Consider the following 10,932-nt stretch of genomic DNA (forward strand, 5'->3'; position numbering starts at 1 on the left):
AAACTTCCTCCGTCCTTGCACTTTCCTCACTGCTATTAACTTACGTTGTATATTGGCACATACTAGTAGGATAATGTGATCACTGTTAATGTCTGCACCTCTATACGTCCGAGCATCTATGACTGGTCTCCTCCATCTCTTGTTTCTCATGATGAAATCGATTCTTTGTTCTCTTGTATGGAGAAATCCAGGTATATTTGTGAATACCCTTGTGTGTAAAGGAAGTGTTGCAAACCACTAGCCCATTTATCTCACAAAAATCCATTAGACGTTCTCCATTTTCATTCACTTTGACATGCAGAATCTCTAGTATATAGTGTCATTGTGTTTCTCCCGCGGTACTTATTGCGATCGCACTAGCGTATAGGTTTTCTGTCGCCCGAGTTTAGCAGTGGTTAGCGCGTCTGATAGTGGAGTAAGAAGTAAACCAGAGTGAGTCATTTTGCAGTAGGTGTTGGCACCTCTCAGCTCAGTGGCCCTAAGTGCCGCGTATAGGTTAAATTTGCAGTCTTTAACCGGCAAGTAATAGCATCTATTTATAAGTAAAAAAAACTATCCTTTGGAACGTTAAAGAACAAACAAAAAGCATTTTGGATTTGGATTTCCTCTAGCAAAACGTGGGCATTTTCATTCTCTTCTGTAACGTTTGGGGTATCCACCTCTTATCATAAACGCCTCTTATATCACTGAATAAAATTAAATGAAATGTTCACAGAATTATTAGCACATCATTGTGCATCTCCTATCATTATCATTTATCTATGTGGTTTCCCATAGCATAGCATGAATATTGCTATTCTTTTTATAATATTTACCTTCCTTACCTCTTATCATACCACTGAATAAAATCTTTTATTATATGATTGAATAATTTCCTTCTCTTTGATTGGCTGAGATCCAACTATGTTAGAAAAGTACTATGTTGTATTGACCTGCACGTGACGTTCCAGGTCAATACAAGGAATTATTGCAGGTCAATATAAGGAATTGTTGACCTGTTCCATTTTTTTCTGTTACAATGTGTTTTTGTTGAAAATTCTTGTTAAAACTTTCAATTAAAGTAAAGAAACGGTCTTGTAGGAGTTTGCTATCATTTAATAATATATAATAAAACAGTTATTGCTGTTTTTTGCGGTCAATACAATGATTTCGCCACCTTCGAAGTACAACATTCACTGAGCCCGAAGGGCTCAGTGAATATTGAACTCCTCAGGTGTCTAAATCATCGTATTGACCTAAAAACAGCAATAATTGTATAATATTCTTCATTATGTACCGCATATTTAACATTTCATTAGCTTTTCAGTTCCTCGTTGTAAAATTCTTGTATGGTTCCTTAATGAACGCTTTCTTGCGCTTAATATCTAAATAGAAATATGGATGATGTCATTGACCTATGAATAATGAGACATATGGAGATAACAAAGAGTATTCAAGATCAGAAGTCCATAAAACAATACAAAACAGGAGCAGAGCAAGCATGGACCTCCAAAACATCAGATGTGACATCAGGTGTCATGGAGGAGTGAGAATCCCTTTTCAATTGGTCACCCCGCCGTGTGCTCCTTGTCATGATCGGGAAATAACGGAAAAAATCCGTCTTCAATTTAGTGTATATTTAATTGACTAACAATTAGTATGAAAAACGTCAGTCAGCATTTGACTCAATGATAAATTTTATTTGCTGACAAGGCCATTGTATCGACCATAGAACTTACAAAATGATGACTTTAAACAAAACTGATGATATTCTTCTTTCAGCAACTTGTTTGGCAATAATTTACCTCTTTTAGAAATCGTTCACACGTAGAGCATACTCTTGCGTATCGAATCAATTGAGATATATAAACTCCGCAGGTGATAAAGGTATATATTGCAGCATAAGTAAGGGAAGTTGACGATAGAAAGGTTAAAGTCATCACGTTTGTCATACAGCTTGGTTGTTAGATTACAATTTAAAGTGTTTTCAGGTAAAATATCCAAATACGAAACAGATGTGTCAGAATCTGTAGTATCTTTTATCGCAAGCTCACCAGAATATATCGTATCGACATAAGAAAGGAAGTTACCATTGTTAATTGACAATACGTCTTCGATATATCTAAATGTCTTGCTGAAGGCCAGAGCAAGTCTTCTGATAACGGGGCGCAATTGGTACCCATGGGTATTCCAATATATTGTTGGAAGACCTGGTCTCCAAAAACAACATATTGTCAATCAGAAACTCAAGCATCTTTTTCATGTCGACTTCAGAGTACTTGTGTGTACAATCAGAATGTTTTTTAACAAAATAATTTTGCAAATGACCGATGACACACATGGTAAGTAAATTTAAGAGTTCCATTTTTATTGAAAATGCATCTGTCAATGATATCGAAAAGCCTGGACTTTAACTTATCGTAGGGAATGGTTGTGTATAAAGTTGATTTTGGTAAAATCTTGTGATTTCAAATTTTCCAAAAGTTCCTTGGAATTTTTAAGTATCCACATCTGATTTACACCACTTCTTGAATATATTGTTCCACAATACTCTTGAAGTTTCTCCTTCACTACTTAGTGTGGAGCAAAGAAAGAGGCTTGGTTGAACATTTAATGGAACCTACTACTAGTATGTATCTTTGTTTGTAATAGGATTCTTATGAAGTTTCGGAATCCAATATATATTATGGTAGTTCAAAATAATTTTGGTTCTTTCAGTTTGGCATATTAAAAATATTCAAAACTGACATAAATTATTATTTTGAAGAATTTCCTCCTTATAAAGGGAACTATGAGTATAAGTTGGATTACTACTTGTAGAATTAAATCCAAGTTCTTCTAAAATACAATTTATCTTTACAAGCTTTACAAACAAGGACAATGTTGTTTGCTCTGTCAACAAGGACCAGTACGTACTGATCATGTAATCTATCTAGTTCTTTTTTCACTTCTGGATATCAAATACAGAAGGATAGATGGTTTTCATATCGAAGTTTAGTTTTCAAGTAGCTGCCACAGGTGCTTGAGGACAGGACCCCCCCCCCCCGCAATATAGACCCCCGGGCCTGTTAGACTTTTTTCACATAAATTATATATGGATGACACATTTGTGATATAATCTATCCTATCCATTCAGAAAATTTGCTTAAATAAACATTTTATAAAAATGTCTACGTACCCCACTCTCTATTATATACAATGTAGGGCAGATTTTATAGAACGTTTGTTTTAGGTAATTTTTCGATTTGTTTGTAAAGATCTTATCACAAATATGTCAATGAAAAATTATAAAAAAAAAAGTCGAAAAATCTCAGGGGTCTATATCGAAAGGGGTGGGTCCTGTCCTCAAGCACCTGTGGTAGCTGCAAGTTCCTTTCAATACACTAAATAGCCGTTGTGACTAGGGGCTTATATAAAATATGGTTTAAAATGCTCACGTATTTCAGATATGGTTGATGATGCAGATACAACGGGAGCTGGTCAATTGACAAATTACTATATTACATTTCAACCTGAACCAAACTTACTATTTGTTCAGTTATAATCCTAACCATTTCATGGAATTGGTGGAATACTAATACTTGATAGCACTATTATCTATCTTTATTGTTTTATTCATTTTCTCACTCATTTCTGCCGCTGTTTTTCAGATTGCGGCAAACTTAAGACATAGGGTTTCAACTTTTGGTACGTTAACAACGTCAAGAAAACAAGATGCCGAGGTTTAGTACATTTGAAAGGGAACAATAAAACAAACAGTGTTAATTGTTATGGGTATTACTTGCGTGTAGAGTCTTTCTCTATATACATATTTACATATTATAGGCTACTTTAAGAAGCAAATCTGGATTGTATGTAGTTGGAAATGAACCGACGGGCAATGCAGATGATAGGCCAACCATGAATACAAGATCAAACAATGAGAAGATGAGTGTTGCCAAAAAGAAATCTAGTGAAACATGCAGTAGCAGTTATGGAATTTTTGTGGATTTGCAGTTGTTTGTGCTTTAGTGTTTTCTGTTGTTCCTATTAACTTCCTGTACAATCATACTATGTAATAACAATTCTGTGAAAGTCTCATCAAATTCAGTGGTATAAGAGGAGTTGCGGATAAGAGATGTTATAGTTACACTATAGATATTAATTGGTTAATGGTAAATACATCCGCCCCGAGTGAATTAAAAACTGTGAGTGTATTTACCATTAACCAATTAATATCTATTGTGTAAGTTACTTGTACCAGAGGACCAATGAGAGAAAAGCTGGTTGACAGCACCGCCCACTTCATCCTGTCAAGCATGATCCGGAGTCTGTATAAATACCTTTCTCCATCTGAAAGGATCGTATCTTGAATGCTGCGTCTGGGGTGTCGACGCTAAAAAAAATCGAAATGACTGATCATTATTGGGTACGTGTGAAGATGTTGCAGCTTAGACAGAGGACTTGATTTTTGTCAGGAACAGATGTAGCGATCGTAAACTATTTTATTTTAGGCTGTTATTCCTTTCTAAGATCGATTTTATTTGTGTTTTTTTTGGGGGGGGGTGTCAATGGAAACATCGCCGATTGAACTTTTCATTTAAAGCGATCAATATACTAAAACGGCGAAATGATTTCTGACATTTTATAAAGTTTGAATGGCACTGCAAGCATAGGCGTCGGAAGCAAATTGAAGGGCGGGGGGGGGGGGGGCTCAACAAACAAAAAAGGGAAACCCCAATTCCCCATTTTAAATGCCTATATATTATGTCTATCTTTGCAAAAAAGTGGGGGAGGGGGGGGCTTAACCCCCCCCCCCCCGGTTCCGAGTTTTCCGACGCCAATGCCAAGTAAAAAAGACGGGGACCGTACGTTAATATGTTTAATGTAAAATTACTATTAGGATACAAGAATTAAAATTAAGGCAATTCGCGATAGAAGTATAAAGTTAACAGGATACACTTAGTAAAATACGGAGCGAATGTCGACAAAGTAATTTTAGTATTCTTGAAGTTTAAAATGTGGACTAAAACTCATTTTTCAGTTATTGTCAAGCTTAAGTTTTTGAAATAAGCATCATTTCTTCATCAGTCAAGGTCTTGTTACATGTATTATGGCTTGATGCCAAATTGTGGGCGTGACTTAAAAACTGTGGTTCTTCTGGCAAATACACCACAGCAACATCAAAGTAAAATCTGAATTTACCGCCAGTCCTATGGTACAACTGTACCAAAAGCATAACAGACGGATGGAAGGACGTCCCGATCACTATACAGCTCAACAAACTTTTTAAACTCTCTTGGTTTTTCGCACAAATTAAAGTCACATTTTTCTTGCCATAAAACTTAAAATTATCGAGTTTCAGTACGAGATATAGGCCGTATATTATGAAAGGTAGAGGTGCATATTCTCTAAAATCATTATCTTAAGTTTTAAATCAATGTTCTAAAAGGAAATTTGTTTATAAATCGTATGATGTTAAATGTATATGATTCTATCATAGGTATTTACAAATTAATATTTACATTTCCAATGTCTTTGTCCGAGATAAAATTACCAAATGTAAATGTAATTGATTTCCTCATGAATGTTTTGGCGCGGTTCCAAAAAAACCACGTGCAAGGCGGGACAACACCTAGAGAGAAGCAGGCTTGGAGCCCGTGGATTGGCGGAATTAAAGCATGTAAATATAAGGAATAACTGTCAGATTTTTCAAATTCATGAAGATGATCAATGGATTGGCTTGTGTGATAATTTTATGCATAAACGCCTTCGGCGTTTATGCAAATTATCACACAAGCCAATCCATTGATCACTTCATGAATTCGAAAAATAAGACAGTTATTCCTTAAATATTTACATTTCCAATGTCTTTGTCTGAGATAAAATTACCAATTGTAAATGTAATTGATTTCCTCATGAATGTTTTGGCGCGGTTCCAAAAAAAAACCACGTGCAGGGCGGGACAACACCTAGAGAGAAGCAGGCTTGGAGCCCGTGGATTGGCGGAATCAAAGCATGTAAATATAAGGAATAACTGTCAGATTTTTCGAATTCATGAAGATGATCAATGGATTGGCTTATGTGATAATTTTATGCATAAACGCCTTCGGCGTTTATGCAAATTATCACACAAGCCAATCCATTGATCACTTCATGAATTCGAAAAATAAGACAGTTATTCCTTAAATTAATCGAACTTTCTTTGATACTATTTGGTTGAAATGTTCAAATTGACTTCTTACAGATGAGTATTTTTCTAGGTATTTTGCACATTTTCAATACTTGTCATGGTTTTGTCGAAATGCAGCGCCGAAAAATGACAAAACTGCATAGAGAAATGTGAAAGGATAGGATAATAAAGTATTGTTTATCTTTCAACATAGCAAATTGTAAATATTGAAAAGAATCTTTTTTTACATTTATCGAGGCCCGATCTAGTTGAAAATTACGAAAACGGAATGATAAAAAATTCTAATTCTTGGAGATATATTTGTATGTTTTATGCTAAGAAAAATTAAAATGAAATTTTGTTACCTTGCCTTTATTGTAGTCAAATGGGGGCACTGTCAAGATATGGACCATTTGTCGTGTTTTTATACACAATTACATACTAAAACTCTTCAAAAAACAAAGAAATTTACAAATTTAAAAAAATACATGATGAAATTCTTTGTTTTTCACATACATCATGCAATTTTTATTCTTCTTATAAAAAATGAAAAGAAAATTGGAGGTAGCCTTTATTGCAGTGAAAAAGGGACATGTCAAAACACAAAATTTGGATTTATTCTATCCAACTACGTATTTTATAGGTCGCAATGGGTTTACATAACACCAACAAACTGCAATACTGTATTAGTTTCTAAAAAATAAAAAAAATCTTACATTATGAAATAATTTTCTCGCCATGCTTTATTTTTCTCTTAACACGTGACGTTTTACGTGGAAAAAGGGGTAGAGGGAGGGGGGGGGGGTGTTAAAGGCGACAAAATTACGATTTTTACTAATATCATGTAATACATAGTAAATAAAATATTTCGGGGGTTGCATTTAAATGATTTCTAGACTTATTTCATTTTTTTTAACTGAAGATAATCCATGCATATTTAAGTCCGCAATAAAAAGAGTGTGTATAAACACTTCAACATGTTCAAAGACTAAAATCGTTTACTTTTGGCTGCAGTGTTTGTTTTTTCAAACTCACAAATTGAAATAAAACAAAATAAAATTAATGAATCTGTACAAAAATTGATCCCTCAAAATTAATTAGGTTCCAAAGTTGTTTATTAATTTAGATATTTAAAAAAAAAATAATAGAAATGCCAGCTTTCAATGCAAAGTCTATAGAATTACCAGGTAAGCAAGATCAGCGAAACATTTTAGCGCAATTTGACGTCATTTTAATTGTGACGTTAGTGTGTTCAATTGTGACGGCAGTCAAGGGTATTGTGACGTGCCTGAGTCGACGCTGCGTTAAAACGTATGCGCAGATCAAGTAGATCGGGCCTCGTTATGGTCTGAAACTTTGAAATTTTGCGTTGGTAGGTAACTTTCATGATGCTTGATTTCAGGAGGTTAACCTGAAAAAATGTCATCGTTTTAACATGGAAAGCATTCGAACAGATGAGAAATACTTCTATCATCTTGCGCCTTAGTGTCATATTAATGTACAGAAAATACAGAAATTACATGAACTGCACTGTTTCTCTACCAAGGCAAGGCAAAAGTATGCTTTTAAATGAATGAATACAAAGACGGTTGCATTTGAACAGAAACAATGTAAAAACCATTTGGAAACTCATTATATATTATCCAAGAGCATATAAAAATCCTACCAATTATTATGTGTGAATTATGTTTAAAGTAATGGAATATGATCAAAATTAAGTTATAAATCAATTTTAAAAAATATTTAGTTGTCACATTACACAATTTTGCATTATGACAATGTGACCTTAATTTGTGCGAAAAACCATGTGAGTTTAAAAAGTGCGTTGAGCTGTATAACTTCCCACTTTTCAAGGGGGGATATACTAAGAGACAAACTTGAGATTCTGTGTGCACCGGTATACTCCCGTCTCCCATATGATTATAATGGCAAGGTCCAAGTTTTGCTCTTAGAGACCCTCAAAAAGTGTCAGATCATAAAGTAAAATAGAAGGTGCACGCACAATGACATTATGTACCCATCTCTTATCTGCAACTCCTTTCCTACCAGCGAAAGAAAAAAAAAATGAAACTTTCACAGAATTTTTGATACATAATGCCATTGTGCACCATTTATTTCACTTTTTGATCTGACACATATTTCAGGTTTCCCATAGCAAATCATGGACATTGCCATTCTCTCTTTAATATTGAAGGGTACCCATCTCTTATTTGCAACCTTTAATATACCACTGAATAAAATTTATTGATACACATGTTCTTTCACAGATTCTGTATTACATATAATGCCATTGTCAGGCCAGAGCAAAACATGCATGTACTTTGCCCTTATAATCATAATCCCTATTTGAGGAATATATATATGTATTAAAAAGAAGACAGTCATACTTTATGAGAATATTTGTATTTTGTACTCCAAAGTTATTGGATACTACCAGTACATTGTAAATCATGAGTGGTATCTATACAGAAACCAAATGTTGGGGATCATTGCTTTCCCACATTTTGAAAATTCCGTGTGTTCATGAGGAATGAAAACTTCATGTAATTATACCCCCCACTTGAAAAACAAAAGGGTATATAGTGATCGGGATATCTGTCCGTCTGTACGTCCGTCTGTCTGTATGTCGCTCTGTCCATTACGCTATGGGATACCCATCTCTTATCTGCAACTCTCTTATACCAGTGAATGAAATTTAAAGAAACTTTCACAGAAGCTTTGATACATAATGCCATTGTGTACCTCCTATTTTACTTTTGATCGGACACATATTTTAATTGGATTTCCCATAGCAAAACATTGACACTGCCATTCTTTCTATGATATTGAAGGGTACCGACATCTCTTGTCCGCAACTCCTCTTATACCAATAAAATTTAATGATAGTTTCATAGATTCATTTCAGAATTCCACTGTGCATCTCCTAATTTACTTTCTGATATCTGATATGACACTATTTTTTGAATTTCCCACAGCAAAACATGGACTTTGCCATTATAATCAAATGGGGGGGGGGTATCATTAAAGTGAGCTCTGTGCTCACAGTACCTCTAGTTTATGGTTGTGCTCCATATGGTATTAGTTATTCAGATTTAATGAAGCATGCAGATAAAACATGTTAAATAGTTAACTACCCTGAGCTCATGTATATATTTCGAATGGATTTTTCTTTAAGTATATGAGAACTTTCTGATAGAATACAAGGGTATGACGAAATTGAGTTCTAGTAAATATTTTTTCCATTCACCATGTTCAGAGCAAATTTGAAACAATGCCCTGTTGATATGATTGACACTAAAATCTTAATATATAAATATTATATAATAAAAAACATTAATTCAATACACTTATCCCTCTTAGGGAAGGGTTATTTCTCCTTCAAAAAGTAAATATCAGAGGAAATTTAAAAGATCATCTTATTCTATTATTGAATTTTTAAAATGAAATTCAATCTGCTTTTGAAATTAAAACTAAAAAGGTAGACAATTTCTTTAAACATTCTTCAATGTTCATGTTCTCTGTATATTGACAAATGTTAACATCTCTCCCTAATGTTGGCAATACTTTTTCACAAAAATTTAATATTTGTACAAATACCATGCACAGTGATTTCTTTTTTTTAAGCCAGGTATTAGATGCATAATTTCCATAAAAAACGTAGAACACATTTCTTCATTGAGCTGGCTTAGCATTTAATTTTAATCATGTTTACAACATTTTGTAGGTCAACCAGCATCCCAAGAAAGCTTGGAAGTGTGCATTCTTATAAGTATGGTCCTTGTAAGTTTGGTCACAGCTTATAGTTACTGTAGAAGTACTTTTTTCGTGTGGTATTAATTTACGCTATGTACGCGGATGCAAATTTTCCGCGGAAATTTGTCCAAGCGTACTTAATATAAATGCAAGGCATATAGTGACAGTCTAAGAAATTTGCGTAAATTTCAACTCATGGATTAAATGGAAATTGAGATTCTGCAAAATTACCGTAAAAGTGGTAATTTTAGCGAGACGCAAATTTAGCGATTTAACCTTAAAAAATGGGTAATTTATTTTTAGTGAGTTGTAATTTTAGTGATTTTTAAAAAGCTCACTAAAGAACCTATTACAAATAAACCGATATTAATAATTAGCGATATTAAATTTTAGCAATCTTGGCACCCTCGCTAATAATGCCAAAATTAAATCCTCGCTAAAAATTCTACTTATACAGTATGACCCTGTGGAAAAAAGGACATCTACAGTACTTGGGAATGAGACCTCCTCCAAGACCTTGAACCTGTTCCAAAATTTTAACCTGGCCACTCATCCAGAAAAAAGATAGGCCAGACTCAACATCCCAAACAAGACTGGTAGTGTACATCCTTAAATGTATTATCAATGCAAGTTTTGTCAACTTATGGCTATAGATATTTGGAAATTAATGAGACTTACTCCAAAACTTTAACCTGCTCAAGAAACATTGACCTGGACACTCTTTGGCTGAAAATGCAGCATTGAAAACCTGACAGGTTCACAAGAAGTAGAAGATCTTTGATAAATATTACATAATAGGACATAAGACTTAATTAAAAAGAAATCTGGTCCAGAAACTTTAACATGGAATACTGACAACCAAGGTATATGTAGCTCATTCCATTTCCTTGAGGTAAGCTCAAAATTACATACTGTTGAAATATTGCTTCAAATACATGTACAATGTATTTCAACACAAGATATTTAATTTGCCTCAAAATCATGACTATTAATACATTGTAATAATATAATTTACTAAATATTTTGGTAAAATGAAAATGTTTATACAA

Source organism: Saccostrea cucullata, unplaced genomic scaffold, assembly GCF_032062105.1.
Source record: "Saccostrea cucullata isolate Sc308-1 unplaced genomic scaffold, CSIRO_AGI_Scuc_v1 ctg4126, whole genome shotgun sequence".
NCBI classification, from domain to species: Eukaryota; Metazoa; Mollusca; class Bivalvia; order Ostreida; family Ostreidae; genus Saccostrea; species Saccostrea cuccullata.